Source organism: Zingiber officinale, chromosome 7B, assembly GCF_018446385.1.
Source record: "Zingiber officinale cultivar Zhangliang chromosome 7B, Zo_v1.1, whole genome shotgun sequence".
In the NCBI taxonomy this organism is placed as follows: domain Eukaryota; kingdom Viridiplantae; phylum Streptophyta; class Magnoliopsida; order Zingiberales; family Zingiberaceae; genus Zingiber; species Zingiber officinale.
The window spans coordinates 36,622,757-36,640,805 of NC_055999.1; positions in this window are offsets into that span (position 1 = coordinate 36,622,757).

An 18,049-nucleotide genomic window follows, 5' to 3' on the forward strand; every position below is an offset into this window, starting at 1 on the left:
AAAGAAATTCAATATTCAATCTCCTTATAGTAACCCTAGGTTTAACCAATAAGAACAATCGAATCACAAGATCGAAAAAGAAAAGAAAAGAACACAAACTCGAATCACAAATACGAAACCTAGAATTATATGCCTCTTGTGTTTGGTATTTGAAAATATATAAAAAGAAAATTAGTATGATGCGGAATAGAATTACTAGTTATACCTTTCTTTGTAAGCAACAACCTTTTGATCTTCTATCGTATTCCTCTTCTTATCTCGGACGTTGTGTGGGCAACAATCTACCGAGATGAGAACCACCAAGACAACTTCCTTCTTGCAAGTTTCTGCCACCAACCTTCAAGCTCCAAGAGATGCAAGAGCAAAGCCTCCTTTCTCTCCTTCTCCAAGAAAAATTCGACCACCACAAGAACTCCAAGAGATGATATGGTTCGACAACAAGAAGAAGAGAGGAGAGAATGATTAGGGTCGGCCACACCAAGGAAAAAAAGAGAGAGGAATAATAGATGATATGTTATTAGGTGAGACACCTCTACCCTCTCTTTTATATTCCTTGGTCTTGGCAAATAAGAAAAATTTTAATAAAAACTTCCTTATTCTCTTTGACAATGAAAGGAAACTTTAATTAAAATTTCCTTTAATCCTTTATCATGTCCGACCACATCAATTGCTCCAAATAAGGCAAGTTTTAAACACAAAATTAAAACTTCTTTATTTGTTTCAAGAAATTTTAAAATAAAAATTTCTCTATTAATTTTACCTTCATGGTTGGTTATAATAGGAAATTTTATAAATTAAAATCTCTCTTATTAAAACATGTGGATGATTTCCAAAAAGAAAAGTTTTCTTTAAAATTAAAATCTTCCTCTCAATCTACAAATAAGGAAAGATATCAAATCTTTTCTTAATCTTTTGTAGAAACTATAATAAGAAAGATTTAATTTTAAAACTCTCTTTTAAATCAAAATAGTTACAAAAAAGGAAAGTTTTATCAAAAATTAAAATCTTTCTTTTAACTACAAATAAGGAAAGATATCAAACCTTTCACTTAATCTTTTGTAGAAAGTTATAAAAGGAAATATTTAAATTTTTAACTCTCTTTTAAAACCATGATATCCACATAAGAAAAGATTTTAAAAATAAAATCCTTTTATTTTATATGGCCGGCCACACCAAGCTTGGGCTCCAAGCTATGGCCGGCCACCCTACTTGGTTCAAGCCTTTTGGCTTGGCCGACCGAAGCTTGGGTTCCAAGCTTGCTTGGCCGGCCACCTAAGGGTGGGTAGGAAGTGAGTATTTGGTGGGTATAATACTTTATAAATAAGATGCTACGATAGGGACCGAGAGGAGGAATTGGTTTTGGTCTCCCGATGAAATTAAGCTTCCCGTGTTCGCCCTGAACACCCAACTTAATTTCATCAATAATAATTCATACCACTAAAGAATTATTATTGAATTATCGCACCAATCCCAAATTACATTTTAAGCTCCTTCTTATCATGAGTGTGTTAGTCTCCCTATGTTTAAGATACAAAATGTCCACTAATTAAATGAGTTACTGACAACTCACTTAATTAGTATCTAGTTCCAAGAGTAGTACCACTCAACCTTATCGTCATGTCGGACTAAGTCCACCTGCAAGGTTTACATGACAATCCTTATGAGCTCCTCTTGGGGACATCATCAACCTAGATTACTTGGACATAGTTTTCTTCTATAATCAACAACACACACTATAAATAATATCATTTCCCAACTTATCGGGCTTATTGATTTATCGAACTAAATCGCATCCTTTGATAAGTCAAAAAATAAATACTAGATATATGTGCTTGTTATTATATCAGGATTAAGAGCACACATTTCCATAATAACAAAGATCTTGTTCTTTTATTTAGTCAGTATAAAAAGAACTTACCTTAAATAGTCCAGCTCAATACACTCTGAGTGTACTAGTGTTATTTTATAGTTAAGATAAACTAATACCAAATTACACTATCATTATTCCAATGGTTTGTTCCTTTCCATCTTAGTCGTGAGCTACTGTTTATAATTTATAAGGAATTGATAGCATGATCTTCTGTGTGTGACACAATACACCATGTTATCTACAATATAAATTAATTGAACAACTACACTTAGCATATAAATGTAGACATTTGACCAATGTGATTCTTTATTTTAAAATAAATGTTTACAAAAAGCTAGGCTTTTAGTATACACTCTAACAAGATCCATAGGTGTTTTTACTATAGAGAGACCGTACGCATTGAATCTTTTCAACACTGACTCTACATAATGCGATTGTGTCAAAACTATCCCATCGGATGTCCTGAGAATTTTAATTCCCAATATAACATCTACTAGACCCATATCTTTCATATCAAAATTCTTGGTCAACATTTTCTTTGTACTCATGATTACCTCATGATTACTGCCTATTATAAGTATGTCGTCTATATATAGACAAACAATTACATGATCTTTAGGTGTGTGTTTGACATAAATGCATTTGTCATATTCATTTATTTTGAATTCGTTTGCAGCATTGTTTTGTTAATTTTTTCGTGTCATTGTTTAGGCGCTTGTTTAAGTCCGTACGACTTAATAAGTTGACACACCTTTTCCTCTTTTCCTAGAGCTATGAACCCCTTGGGTTGCTCCATATAGATTTCTTCTTTCAACTCACCATTTAAGAACGCAGTCTTAACATCCATTTGGTGTATTTCAAGGTTAACAGTGTTGCGATAACTATCAGTACTTGTATAGACGTAATCCTTGTCACCGGTGATTAGGTAACGAAGTAATCAATGCCTTCCTTTTGCTTGTATCCTTTGGCTACAAGTTTGCCTTTATACTTGTCAATCAATCCATCAGCTTTATACTTGGGTTTTAGTATCCACTTACAACCTAATGGTTTAGTACCAGAAGGAAGGTCTACTAATTCCCAAGTATGGTTATTCATGATGGACTCGATTTCATTATTGACAGCTTCTTTCCACAATGGGGTGTCGGGACTAGAAAGAGCTTCGCTTAATGTTCTTGGGTCCATTTCCGACATATAAATCATGAAGTTCGGTTTGAACGATTTCTCAACTCTAGCATGTTTGCTCAGACAGGACTCTTCGCTTTGATTGTCAACAGTCCTTTTATGACAACTAAGTTCAAAAATATCATTTTCGTTAAAACCTCAGTTGTCATTACTTTGAATGTTTCCCTTCTTATTCAGGAATATATTTTCAAAGAATATCGTATTTCGAGATTCTGTAGTTGTTCCCACATGAATATCAAGAATGTTTGACTTGTGAACTATGAAACAATATGCACTACTATTATGGACATATCCAACAAATATCACATCGAATATTTTAGGTCCGATTTTTACTTACTTTGGCTTGGGTACTTCAACCTTTGCTAAGCACCCCCACATTTTCAGGTATTTGTATAATGGCTCGCGGTCTTTCCATAGCTCATATTTTTATTGTTTTTCTTGTGAGGGATTTTGTTGAGAATGTGGTTTGCTGATAATATAGCTTCCCCCCATAAGTTTTGGGATAAGTCTGAATTTATCAACAAGACATTCATCATTTCCTTTAATATCTGATTTTTATGTTCAGCAACACCATTTGATTAAGGTGAGTAAGGTATCGTTGTCTGATGGATAATGTCAGATTTTGAACAAAACTCATCAAACGATGCACCATATTCTCCACCTCTATCGCTACGAATTATTTTAATTCGTTTATCAAGTTGATTCTCAACTTCTGTTTTATAGTTTCTGAAAGCTTATAAGGCTTCGTTTTTACTTTTTAAAAGAAAAACATAACAGAACCTCATGCAGTCATCAATAAAAGTAATAAAATACTTTTTACCTCCTCTAGTTTGCACGAATTTTAAGTCACATAGATCACTATATATTAACTCTAAAGGAGTCGTTGACCTTTCCACTGAATGAAAAGGTAGTCTCGTCATTTTTACTTCCACACACACTTCACATTTGTGTGTTTTATCCATATTTACATTTGGTAATAAATTTAACTTGACGAGATGTTTAAGAGTATTATTATTGACATGCCCAAGTCGATCATGCCATAAATTAAAACACTCAACAACATAGCTGGAAGCTTTTATTTTATTACCATTAAAGTCATGGTGTACAGTCATTACAATCATTTTGAACAGACTCTGTTATAAGTACCCCTTACTTATGAATACACCATTCTTCGTAAGTACAAAGTTGTTTGACTAGGACACTAGTCTGAAACCGGCTTTAACAAGTGTTGATCCAAAAACTAGGTTCTTCTTTATGTTGGGAACATGGAACACATCAATGAGCGTTAGCTCTTTCCTAGATGTCATTTTCAGAACAACCTTCCTGAGTCTGATAATCGGGGATGTCATGGAATTACCCATATAGAGCTTTCTTCCACTTATCAGAGTATACTTGGAGAACATCGCCTTATCAGAATAGATATAACGTGTTGCTTCAATGTCGATCCACGACTGCTTCGGGTTATCCATCACCTGTTGGCTTCAAACACGACCGCAATGAGATCTAATTCCATGTCGCAAGAAGTTACGACCTGGTTCGTAGCATCCTTCTAACTCTTAGTTGGTTTCTTCGGGCATCTACAGTCTTTGGACATGTGACCTAGCTTTCTGCAGTTGTAGCATATGCCCTTGAATTTCTTGCCTTGAGCCTTCTTTTTGGATTGGTTCGGCTTTTTGGCTTTTGGCTCAGTCAGGTTCGACATCTCGTCGACTACCCACTTTGTTCCTCTAGAGTCGGACATCTTTCAATTATCTTCCTTAATTCGTAGCTTTAGGATTAAGTCTCCAAGTCTCATCTCCTTTTGCTTGTGCTTCAAGTAATTTTTGAAATCCTTCTATGATAGAGGGATTTTCTCGATTACCACGGCTACTTTGAACAACTCGTTCAACTTTATGCCTTCGGCATCCATATCATGCATTATCAGTTGCATGTTTTGGACTTGAGATGTCTTGCTCTTGGAATTCATCATCTTGAAATCCAAAAACTGTATGACGATGAATTTCTTCAATTCGGCATTTTCGGTTTTGTATTTCTTTTCAAGTGATTCCCATAGAGATTTTGTCGTTTCTATCGAATAATACACGTTATACAACGTGTTGTCGAATGCGTTAAGAACGTAGTTGTGGCACAAGAAATCTCTATACGGCCACATATCGCATGCATCCTTATTATCGAACTTTCCTTCTGTAGCAGTCGATGGGTCTTCATACAAAAACCGTACGAGGTTTAGCATTGTCAGGTAGAACAACATCTTTTGTTGTCATCGTTTGAAGTTAGTTCCGTTGAACTTCTCCGGCTTTTCTCCGTATGGAATGGCGGTCGAACCATCATTAATCCCAGCCATCAGTTTGCACGATTAGAATTCGTCTTAAAATTGTTGGGATCTTTGTGTTGATGCAATCTGAGCGTGGCCAAAATGACGGTATACCACCGTTTTGACGAAGTCGAGGCTAGATTTAGACTCTATCTCTTTAAGATGAATTTGTTGGTGCTCACGGAACACGACAATTATCTCCCAAGATACAACGACTTTATCTTGCGATAGCAGCATTGTAAATCGCAAGACCTCCGATCCAAAGAAGGCTTCTCGAACTCTCCAATGCAAGTATGGAATGCAATGCTTGCTTTACTTGGAAGGAATTGAGTGAGTGAAATGAGGATGTGAGGGACATTATTTATACTAAATGAAGGGGTATAAGAACCTCTTGGTTCAAATAGATCTCATTCATCCATTTTAAATTAGATGATGTAGATCGCATTCTTTCCTAAGAGGCACATTACCTCTTCATAAGATATCACCCTTTAATTATCCAAAAGACACTTAAACCTTTTAATTTTTCATTTATAATTTCTAATAGAGGTAAGGAGGGAGGAATATTTGTAAACATATGCTAAGCGTGTTAAGATAAAGGAATTGAATGGAAGAGTGAGAGGAAGAGTCTTTGAATCATAGTTGTTAAAAGCGAGCGCTTCACTCGCTTTAGCGTGAAGTGCAGCAAGGCGCGAGCCTTGTGTTTCACAGATTTCGAAAGTACACATGATCTCTGAAGTGCGTGCTTCATTGCACTTCGTGCAAAAAGCACAAATGTTCAACTTTGCGCAAAGTATAGAAACTTCTTTTTTTGTTGACGCTTCCCGTAACGCTTTTGCCATTCCAGAGTCATCATGATGCCCCACAATCACTATAGCACCATGACAATCTTGGAGCATATTTAATTGATTTAATCAATTTCTAACTTAAATACAATAATTCAAATAGGGTTTCAAAATTCTTAATTAAATTATCTCAATAAAATATATAAAAATATATATTTAAATTTTTTTAAAAAAATAATAAATATTATTAATTCATGGAAATCAACTTTATATTTAATCTTTTTTTTATTTTAAAAAATATATAAAATATTTTCAAAGATTTATAATTTAGTTTTTATTTTTTTAATAATCTATAATTTCATCAAAGAATATTTTATTTATAATCATTTAGATTTGTAAAGATATTTAATAGATATAATAATTTTTTTTCCTTTTTTTTTTTTTTTTTTTTTTTTTTTTTTTTTTTTTTTTTTTATAAAGTCTACACTTCAAATCCCAAGACCTTTAAAAGACAACTATACTTTGAAGGGACAATGAAAGCAAATCATGCATATTCTTGTTTGGGCCCAATTACTGGAGATTGATAGAGAGCTTTGTACAATGGTATAATTGCATGGACTTTTCCCTTTTTTTTTTTTTTTTTTTTTTGGCAACTGTCAGATGTTTAACATCAGGGTTTCAGTAATTGTTTATGCATGTTTTTATTTAGAAGGCACTGAACTCAGTATGTTCTTCGGAAGGAAAGATGTTGAATGAACCTCCTCTGTTTTATTCTAAAGGATTTCTAGAAAGAAGTGCGACCTATGGTTCCAAATAACGAAAATAAAGTCATTACTTGTATTCTGAAAGCTCAAGGAAACCAACGGATGAAACAACCAAAATATTTAAACCCAAGGTAGTTAAAAATTTAGGTGATCAGTGATGTAGAAAGTGTGGCTGCTACTCCAAGTACATCATTGGATCATGCACTAGGAGCGAGCAATGAGGAACCAAGCCTAGTGCCTTCATCGTGGCTAGTCTGTGATGATTCTGAGTTCTTAGAAACAACGAACTATCAGAGAATTCATTAGAAATGTTGAAAAGTAATGTTAAGTTTGGAATCAACTATATTTTTTGGTAGTGCAGACAAGTCTAACAGAAGATCTTAGACTTGGAGACTGGACTTACATAATCAACTTCGTTGGGGAAATGATTTTTAAGCATGCCACTTTTATTTGTTGTCTGAAAAAAAACAGGTGAATAGAGGCAAGTATTTTTTAAGATTCACTCAACCAATTTTGTGGGAGAAGTAGATTTCTTGAGTTAGGCTTCGTTTGGGAGCTTTAAGTTGGAGAGAAAGGAAAAAGTTTGGATGGAAAAAAAAAAAAAAAATAGTGCTTAGGAGGTTTTCATGTAAAGGAAAAGAAAGTGAGGAAAGGGAAAGTTTTCCCCTTTATTAATCAAAAGATTTTCCACCCAAAAATGGGAGGGAAATGGGGAGAATTTTTGTTGGAGGGAAAAAATTATTTTTTATACCAAATATACCCTTCAAAAGTTGATACAAAATAAATTTATCCACAACATATCCTATAATTGATAAAGTGAGTTTCTCTTCCAAAGAATTCCAAAGAACACAAGAGCTTCACAAGTCGAGGAAGATTGAAAAGTGCGCATCTTCTATAATAATCAATTAACAAGTAATACTTTTCATTTTGTTGATATCATTTACCTCTTTCTCACTAGTTCATAGTTATTTGTTGATTTATTTAATTATTTTGTGTTTATTTTTGTTAATGGGCTTTATTTGTTTTAATATTTTCCTTTATTTTTCACATTGTTGATATACTTTCTCTCTTTCTCATAATTATTTGTTGATTTATTTAATTACTTTGTGCTTGTTTTGTGCTTATGCTACTTTGATGGCATATAACAATCATAAATTATTGAAGGCATTCAATTAATTGGAATACTAATAATTGTATTTTAGATGGATATGGAGCAAACTGAAGTTGTAAGAGAGTGTGATATTCATGAGAGAAGTCGACAATTAGTTGTTGTTGAAGTTATTTGTCGTATTATAAAATTAATCATTTTTCGACATTTCTCTCATCTAAATTATGTGGATCGGCCTAATGGAAATAGGTCAAAGTGATGTCATCTAGTAAGAAAGAAATTATTATACCAACTTAGATCTAATGGGAATTTAAATAAGGTGATTCGCATGGGACCAGAAACATTTGGCCATTTGTGTGAATTATTATAAACATATGGTGGTTTAAATCCTACTCAAAGAGTCACGGTAAAAGAACAAGTTGTTAAGTTTCTCCATATATTATCAATTCCGGTAAAAAAATGGTACAATGAAATTCTTTTATCGGTGTTCTGGTGAAACCGTTAGTCGTCATTTCCATAGAGTTTTGAAATGAGTTATAGGATTGGAAGATCAATTTCTTCCACACCCTATAGGAGAACAAAGTCCTCCCGAAATACTTCACAACGAAAGATTTTACCCATACTTCAAGGTGATTTCATTTGCTCAACTAGTTAAAAATTTTAGGTATAATTACCTACAACCATAATATGAACAAATTACATGTTTATTAGGATTGTGTTGGTGCAATTGATGGAACTCATATACGCATGAAAGTATTAGTAATTATGCAATAAGATGCTGAGGTAGAAAAGAACATCCAACACAAAATGTGCTGCTAGCTGCATGTTCTTTGGGCATGTGATTCACCTACGTTTTACCCGGTTGGGAAGGGACTGCATCAGATTTAAGAATCATAAAAAATGCCCTTAGCATAGAAGATAAATTAATCATTCCTAAAGGTAATATTTAGCTACATGTCAATGCTTTAATTAAGAAGTAAGTTACTAACTATTTAAACTTTTATAGGGAAATATTACCTTGTTGATGCTAGATTCATGTTGAAAAGTGGACTTTTTACACCTTATAGAAATGTAAGATACCACCTGAAGGAATACTCAAATTGACAACCACAAAACAATTGTGAATTGTTTAATCTGCGACATTCTTCCCTACGCAATGCAATTGAGCAATCATTTGGTGTTCTAAAAATAAGATTTCCTATCGTTGAAGATAACCAACTTATAGTCTTGATGTATAATCACAAATATTCTTGCCTGTTGCATATTACATAATTTTTTAATGGAAGTTGATCTTGATGTGGAATATATTCACGAAGTGGATGAAGAATTGTCACGACAATCTCCACCACAAGAAGATACGATTGAAGTAGTAAGTATTGAAAAAGATTCACCACAAGGAGAACAATTAAGAAATCAGATAGTCATTCAAATGTGACAAGATTATGTATTGTAACCTTCTGATTTTTCATTTTACGTGCTAAATTATCATATATGATGTGGACTTCATTTTGTTTAGCATGTTCTGTTTTTGTAGCTAATGCAAATTTTTTATTTTGTAAGTTAACTTATGAATTATTATTTATTAATATATATTGACTGTAACTATTATGTGACATTTTCTATTTAGATTACTATTTGTTATAATTAGAAAGATTAAAATAATTTCTTAACATGAAGAGAGAATATAAAATGGGCAGCTCATATGGATGAAGCATTCACTGAGGCATTATTAAATCAGCATTACCAAGGGTTTCGAGTAGATGGGACATTTACAACCACTGCATATAATAACATTATCATCGAATTGAAAAAAAATCTTCAAATGGAATTCACTAAAGACCATTTGAATAATCGAATGAAGATACTCAAGGAACATTTGAATGAGTCTTATGATTTTTTTAGAAATGGAAAATTAAGTGGTTTTTCTTGGAATCCATTCACAAAAACTTGGTGTGCTGAACCTGAAGTTTAGGAACAACATATAAAGGTAGGTGTTAATTAGAATTTTAATTGTTATTTTGTTTCATTTATTTTTATCAGAAATTGATATATGTCTTTTGTTAATTTTTATAGGTGAAACCTGATGCCATAAAATGGAAGACCAAAGTTGTGAGCAACTATAATAATTTGAAAGAACTCTTTGCTAAAGATAGAGCAATAGGAGAAGGTGCTGAAATAGCAAAAGAAAAATGCAAGTGTTGGATTAATGAAACAAATGGATTGTAGGTTAAAAGTATCATCGATATTGATCGACTGGTGTGTAAAAAAGAAATAAGTTTGGAAGACTTTTCCTATTCAGGTAAAGATTTGAATGCACCATATTCAAAATATAACAACAAAAAGAATCAAGGTTCAACAAATTCACAAAGGAAGAAAAAAAAAGTCTCAAATGATGAAGAACTTGATATTCTAAAGTTTGCACTTGACAATGTTGTTGAGGCAATGAGAGAGGAAATTTTCATTCTCCAGAATTCTAGAACTAGAGTTTATACAAAGAACGAGATCTTCAATAAGTTGATCGCTATTGAAGTTGACGAAAATTATGTTGGTGCAACATCCCTCAGGTCAAGGTTGACCTGGTTGACCAAGCTGAGTCTTGGTTTGTGTTTAGATGTTTGACAATAAGATGTTAATTGAAGAAGAGTCAAGTAGGTCAAGGTTGACCGAATACTTGACTGGGAAGTCCTAACTGGGATGTTAGGCAGAAGGAAAATCCTGGTGAGTGAAGTCAGGTGAAAGACCTAGTGAGTGAAGCTAGGCAGATGGAAAACCCTAGTGAGTGAAGCTAGGTGAAAGTCCTGGTGAGTGAAGCCAGGCAAGGGAAAATCCAGATGGATCAAGGATGATCGGACATCTGGTGTTGGGAAGTCCAAGTAGGTCAAAGGATTGACTGGATACTTGGCACGAGGAAATACAGATAGGTCATCTGGTGTAGGAAAGTCCAAGTAGGTCAAGGGAGTGACCAGATACTTGGCATGACGAGAAAAGTCCAAGTGGGTCAAAGGAATTGACCGGACACTTGGTGGGAAGTCCTGGCAGGTCAAGGGAGTGACCAGATGCTAGGCATGATGTACCAACAGGTCAAGAATGACCGGATGTTGGTTTGGGAGTCTTGGAACTTGGTTTTGGGCAAAAACCAAGTGCTGGATCGATCAGGGGATCGATCCAGGAGCTGGATCGATCAGTGGATCGATCCAGGCTTTTCCCAGCGAACAGAAAGCCTCTGGATCGATCCGTGGATCGATCCAGATGTCCCAATCGATCAGTGGATCGATTGGGACGCGGCTGCTTCGCGCGATCGATCCGTGGATCGATCCAGGCGTTTTTCCTAGAGCACAGAGGCGCTCTGGATCGATCCGTGGATCGATCCAAAGCCTCCCCGATCGATTGGGAACATTTGAATCGATCGGGTTCCGACCGTTGGCGTCGATTTAAGCTGCAGGCGTGCGATGGCTGCGGTATCTCTTCTCCGATTCACTCCAGATCTTTCGCCAACTTCTCCACAGCGCTCTCAAAGATCAGATCGCCAGTTCTTGAAGGATCTTGGAAGCTTTCCAAGTCAAGAGGCGGATCAAAGGCAAGAAGAGAAGCTAGGGTTAGGGTTTTCTGTACTCATTGTAAGCTTTGCGCTTGTATTTTGTTTCCCTTTCCTTTCTTCTTGTACTGAGAGTCTTGTAGGGCTTCTCCGCCCTCGGTAGTTACCGAAAAGGAGTGATTTCATAGTGGAGGGTGCGTGCGTGGTGTGGATCCTTGGATTAGTCACCTCTTGTGAGGTGGATACCAAGTAAACCAACCTTGTTAGCGTTGTGTGATTGTTTCTGTTATTTTCCGCTGCATATCCTTGAAGAAACAAGCCACGACGAGCGACGAGCACGCGACGAGCTATTTACCCCCCCCCCCCCCTCTAGCTACTTTTGGTCCTAACAAGTGGTATCAGAGCGAGGCCGCTCTTCACCGGAATCATCGCCGGAAGGGTTAAGCATAACAAGAAAAGCTAGAGGGTGAAGAAGTTGGAGCAAATTCTTCAAGTTCAAGATTTTATCAAGCTCAACTTCAAGATGAAATTCCAAGATGGACTTGGATTTGACACTAGGGTGGCTCCACCATACACATTGGCAAGCTTCGATTCTTGGAGATCAAGAATCGAAAATTTTCTTATGATGGAGATAGAGCAATGGTTTGCTCTAATGGAAGGCTTCGAAGCTCCAACAAACTCCAAGGGCAAGCTTCTAAAGAAAAGCAAATGGAGCCCGGAGCAAGTCCAAAGGTGCGAGGCAAATGACAAAGTGACCAAGCTTTTGGTCAATTTATTGCCAAGCACCATCCTTTGCAAAATTGGAGAATTTGAAGATGCAAAGGAATTATGGAGTAAATTGGCAAAGCTTCATGAAGAGATCCCCTCCACTGTACAAGAACAAGAAGAATCTAGAGATGGTGACTCTTTGGAGCAAGACCAAGAGGTGGACTCCGAGGTTGAGAGATGCTCAACCTCCGAAGAAGAGGAAAACCAAGAAGCTTCATCCTCAAAGGAATGCAACGAAGGGAACAAGGAGGGAGCATACTCCTTGTTTCATATTCAAGATGATGAAGCCTCCACCTCTAGGATTGAGGGGGAGCAATCCTCGGTGACACCGGATCAAGAAGAAGGAGAAGCTTCTACATCCGGGTCAAGAGAAGAAGAGGAGGAAGAAGCTTCTACCTCCACAAGTCAAGAAAAATCGAATGGAGGAGGATCAAGGGTTGATCAAGAGGAAGCTTCTACCTCCGGATCCAAAGAAAAAGATGCCACCCCTACAAGCAAAGGTATAAATACTTCAATTAATAATAAAAATCATATCATATGCTTTGAATGTAGGGAACATGGGCACTACAAGAGCAAGTGCCCTAAATTGGCCAAGAAGAAGGGCCAAGTGGCACAAAAGGACAAGGTGAAGCCCAAGGAGACCATTCCCAATACAAAGAAGAGCAAGGAGCATATTATATGCTTCTCTTGCAATCAAAAGGGGCATTACCGGAGTCAATGCCCTAAGGGGAAGAAGGTGGTCAAGGCTCAAGGAGGCACTAGTCAAGGGGGAGCCTCCAAGGTAAAAAGGAAGGTAACTTTCATTGAGCCTATTCCCTTGCAAAATGGTAAAAAGCATGCTAGGTCAAATTTTTATCATTTTAATGCAATTTACCATAAGAATAGAAATCATGAGGGCTTTAAGGAAAAGCATGTGGCCCTACATGCCAAAACTACTATCCCTAAGGCTAGGAATGTAGGTAAAAACCTAGGCGATAACTCTAAGGATTTAAGATACAAGCCTAGAAACAAAAATGCTCATGGATCAAACACTAAGGACTTAGTGAGAGAAAATCAAGTCTTGAGGTCAAGACTTGATAAAATGGAAAAGACCCTAAAAAGGATGGAAAATATCCTATTAGGGCAAAATGAGCATAACTTAGGGTTAGGAAAATCAAAGCCATCCGATGGCCATAAAGGTTTGGGATACAAACCAAAAACTAAGAAGGATGTGCCTAGCTATCATAGGGTTCCATATAGTTATGGCACAAACCCTAGGTCTAGTGGTCAAGTCAAAAATACTAGGGAAGTCATCCCTAAGAGTGTTTTTGCAACAAACGTGACGAAGGCTTCTAAGAAGTCTAAGAAAGTCACAAACAAGGTCACAAGGGAGGCTATCCCTAGAGTTGACCTAGAAAATGTGACCAAGGCTTCTAAGAAGCCAAACAAGGTCACTAGGAAGGTATCTAGGGAAGTTATCCCTAGTGAATATCTAGAGCATCCAAGGAGCACCAATAGGTGTTGGGTTCCTAGGAGCATCTTCTCTACCCCATAGATGGGTTAGAGAGTGTCAACTCCGATTAGAAGGGTAGTTAACCCAACTTTGAGGAAATTGACACTCAAGGAGCATTTTCAAGGTTTTGTTAACCTTTGAAAATGAAATGGAATTATTATTTGCTCCTTGAAAGAGTAAAATGTGCCTAATGGTGGAAAATTGATGTTATTTTAAATGGCAAAAAATTTGAGAAAGCATAAGAACTACCAAGTTGGGATTTTGGTATGCTCTTAGGAAATTTAAGGCAATCCGGGCCTTAATTTAAAAGTGCTACTCTTGTGAAAAATGAAATATGCCAACATTTGAGGATATGCTTAATTTCGACTGGCATAAATTAATCAAGGGAATTAGAAATGCAAATTTAGGCGTTGGCATTTTCATGAAGCACTTTAGGGCAATCTAGGTTTAAGTTGTAAGTTTAGCTAAGTTTTTAAGGATACTTAGATAGTTGATCTAGGTATATTTTATTTATGTTAAATCTTGCCATGATTGTTTGCCCATCATATGCCATGACATCATGTTTATTTTTGCATTCATGTTTTATTATGCAAAATCCAAAAATACCATGTCATGACTTTCATACATCATGTAGTTATAGGAATCTTTCTTTTGAAAGTTATTTTATTTTGATGTATGCCCTAACATTATCATGCATTAGTTTAATTCCTTGTAATTAAGGACAAATGGCATTTTAACAACACTTATTAACAAGTGACATCCTAGGTGGATGTCTAATATCTTTAAAATGCCTAGATAGATATGCATGATCCCTAGATAAGGGCAAAACCAAAATCTACATCTCACAAAGACTATAAGGTGACTTGCATGTGTTTTAGTACACATTAGATACAAGTGAGATGTTAGGATGATGAACAAAGCTCAAGATGTTGATTTAGTACATTCTTTTGAGTTTTTAGGTTCATCAAAACACATAGTTATGTGTTTTCCCATCATTGGGAAAGCTAATGTACAAGTCATGTGCATTAAGCCCAAGGAACATGATGGGATATTGGTTTTTAAAAGGTTTTTAAAATGATTTTGGAAAACCTTGGTGAAGGCTATCTTTTGATAGTAATCACCATTGAATAGTTAGACACAAACTTGAAGAAAACACTAAAGTTTTTGCAAGATTTCAAGTTTGTGTCAATCTTTGAAAATATGATGTATTTTCATATAAAACTATTTTTCCATGATCAAGTATGCCCTAAATAATGTCTACACGAAATTTCATGATTTTTGGATTTTTGTAGAATTTTCTAGGGGTTTCTGAAGTTGACTGAAATAGAATTTCAGCAACTATCAGAGCTCCGATCGATCCATGGATCGATTGGAGTGCCTGAATCGATCCATGGATCGATTCAAAAGGCAAGTCACCCGTGAGCAGAAGCTCGCTGGATCGATCAGCCGATCGATCCAGGTAGTCTGAATCGATCAGTGGATCGATTCAGAAAGGTTCAATCGATTGGAACCCAACTCCAATCGATCCAAGTTGCTGATTTTGGCTGGGAAGGCCTGATTTCAGCACCTTGAACCTCTTTGAGTCTAGGTAACCATTCCAAACCCCCCAAAATACATTTGTATACATACAAAGGGTGTTTTCATGTGAAAACAAGGATGGATTGGTTAAGGAAGACTTCATTGAAGTTTTAGGTTGAGGTTTGTTTCAAATTTTGAGTATTTGAACCTCAAAACTTCTAAATTTGGGTTTCCTAAAGGTTTAGGGATTCCAAGTCATTGTTGGTGCAATGACAGAAGTTACCACCATGTCTTTAGGGGGAGGGACTCTTTAAAGGCATGAAAATTATTTTTCATGAACCTTGGAAGGTGGTTAACCTTCTTTAAAGAAAATGCTCATGGATGAGCTTTTGAACTTAAAATGAGGAGTGGATATCCTCATTATTTCAAGTGGGAACTCAAGAGGTTAGAAAATGCTCAAGGTTGGGTATTTGTCTACATTGAGGAAGAAGTTAAGGATAAATGAAGGGTATGGGACCTTCATTATCGTGTTGATCACGACGAGTGATGTTGTGAACAACGATGAGCAACTCTTCAGGGGGGGAGTCGTTAACAAATGGATTTGTTGATGTGTACCCAAAATTGGGGCATGGGTTGATGTGTGCCCAAAGATGGGTTGATGTGTGCCAATAGGGGGAGAATAAAAGGACGTGTGAAAGGGAGTAAGTTAGGCTTTCATTATCTAAGAGGGAGTTTTCCCTCTTAGGGGGAGAATGAAAAGCTTAACTTATGCTTTCATTACCTAGTGGCATGAAGAATGAGGCTATGGGATTAGCCTAACTTACATGTGGCATTGTAAGTGTTATTGTGGTATTGTCAAACATCAAAAAGGGGGAGATTGTTGGTGCAACATCCCTCAGGTCAAGGTTGACCTGGTTGACCAAGCTGAGTCTTGGTTTGTGTTTAGATGTTTGACAATAAGATGTTAATTGAAGAAGAGTCAAGTAGGTCAAGGTTGACCGAATACTTGACTGGGAAGTCCTAACTGGGATGTTAGGCAGAAGGAAAATCCTGGTGAGTGAAGCCAGGTGAAAGACCTAGTGAGTGAAGCTAGGTAGATGGAAAACCCTAGTGAGTGAAGCTAGGTGAAAGTCCTGGTGAGTGAAGTCAGGCAAGGGAAAATCCAGATGGATCAAGGATGATCGGACATCTGGTGTTGGGAAGTCCAAGTAGGTCAAAGGATTGACTGGATACTTGGCACGAGGAAATACAGATAGGTCAAAGGGATTGACCAGACATCTGAATAGGAAAGTCCAAGTAGGTCAAGGGAGTGACCAGATACTTGGCATGACGAGAAAAGTCCAAGTGGGTCAAAGGAATTGACCGGACACTTGGTGGGAAGTCCTGGCAGGTCAAGGGAGTGATCAGATGCTAGGCATGATGTACCAACAGGTCAAGAATGACCGGATGTTGGTTTGGGAGTCTTGGAACTTGGTTTTGGGCAAAAACCAAGTGCTGGATCGATCAGGGGATCGATCCAGGAGCTGGATCGATCAGTGGATCGATCCAGGCTTTTCCCTGCGAACAGAAAGCCTCTGGATCGATCCGTGGATCGATCCAGATGTCCCAATCGATCAGTGGATCGATTGGGACGCGGCTGCTTCGCGCGATAAGCGCTGGATCGATCCGTGGATCGATCCAGGCATTTTTCCTAGAGCACAGAGGCGCTCTGGATCGATCCGTGGATCGATCCAAAGCCTCCCCGATCGATTGGGAACATTTGAATCGATCGGGTTCCGACCGTTGGCGTCGATTTAAGCTGCAGGCGTGCGATGGCTGCGGTATCTCTTCTCCGATTCACTCCAGATCTCTCGCCAACTCCTCCACAACGCTCTCAAAGATCAGATCGCCAGTTCTTGAAGGATCTTGGAAGCTTTCCAAGTCAAGAGGCGGATCAAAGGCAAGAAGAGAAGCTAGGGTTAGGGTTTTCTGTACTCATTGTAAGCTTTGCGCTTGTATTTTGTTTCCCTTTCCTTTCTTCTTGTACTGAGAGTCTTGTAGGGCTTCTCCGCCCTCGGTAGTTACCGAAAAGGAGTGATTTCATAGTGGAGGGTGCGTGCGTGGTGTGGATCCTTGGATTAGTCACCTCTTGTGAGGTGGATACCAAGTAAACCAACCTTGTTAGCGTTGTGTGATTGTTTCTGTTATTTTCCGCTGCATATCCTTGAAGAAACAAGCCACGACGAGCGACGAGCACGCGACGAGCTATTCACCCCCCCCCCCCCTCTAGCTACTTTTGGTCCTAACAAATTATATTGATGATTACTATATTTTCCTCACTAAAAATTTAGATAAAGCAAGAACTTTTTTTGGGTGTTCAGCAGAAAGGCGCAAGAATATTAAGTTGATGTTTGATTCTCATTCTTGAATATCAGCATGCTATGAGTGATGGAAACACTTTTGAAGATTGAAAATTATTTTGAGTGACCAAGATCCTTCTTTATATTACCTTTTGTGTTAGGATCTATAAATTAAGTGAAACTATATAGATGTACATGTTCATGTTTGTGTAGAGCATGTCTTGTGCCACTTTTGGTGAAGTTAATATCTTGAAATGAATCATGGTTTAATGGTTAAGTCTTCATTAAATTGATTTATTTTTTATATTATTGGGAGCTTTGAATTTGTAGAAATTATTTAAACTTTCTTACAATAAAACATATTTATGAATAAGTTG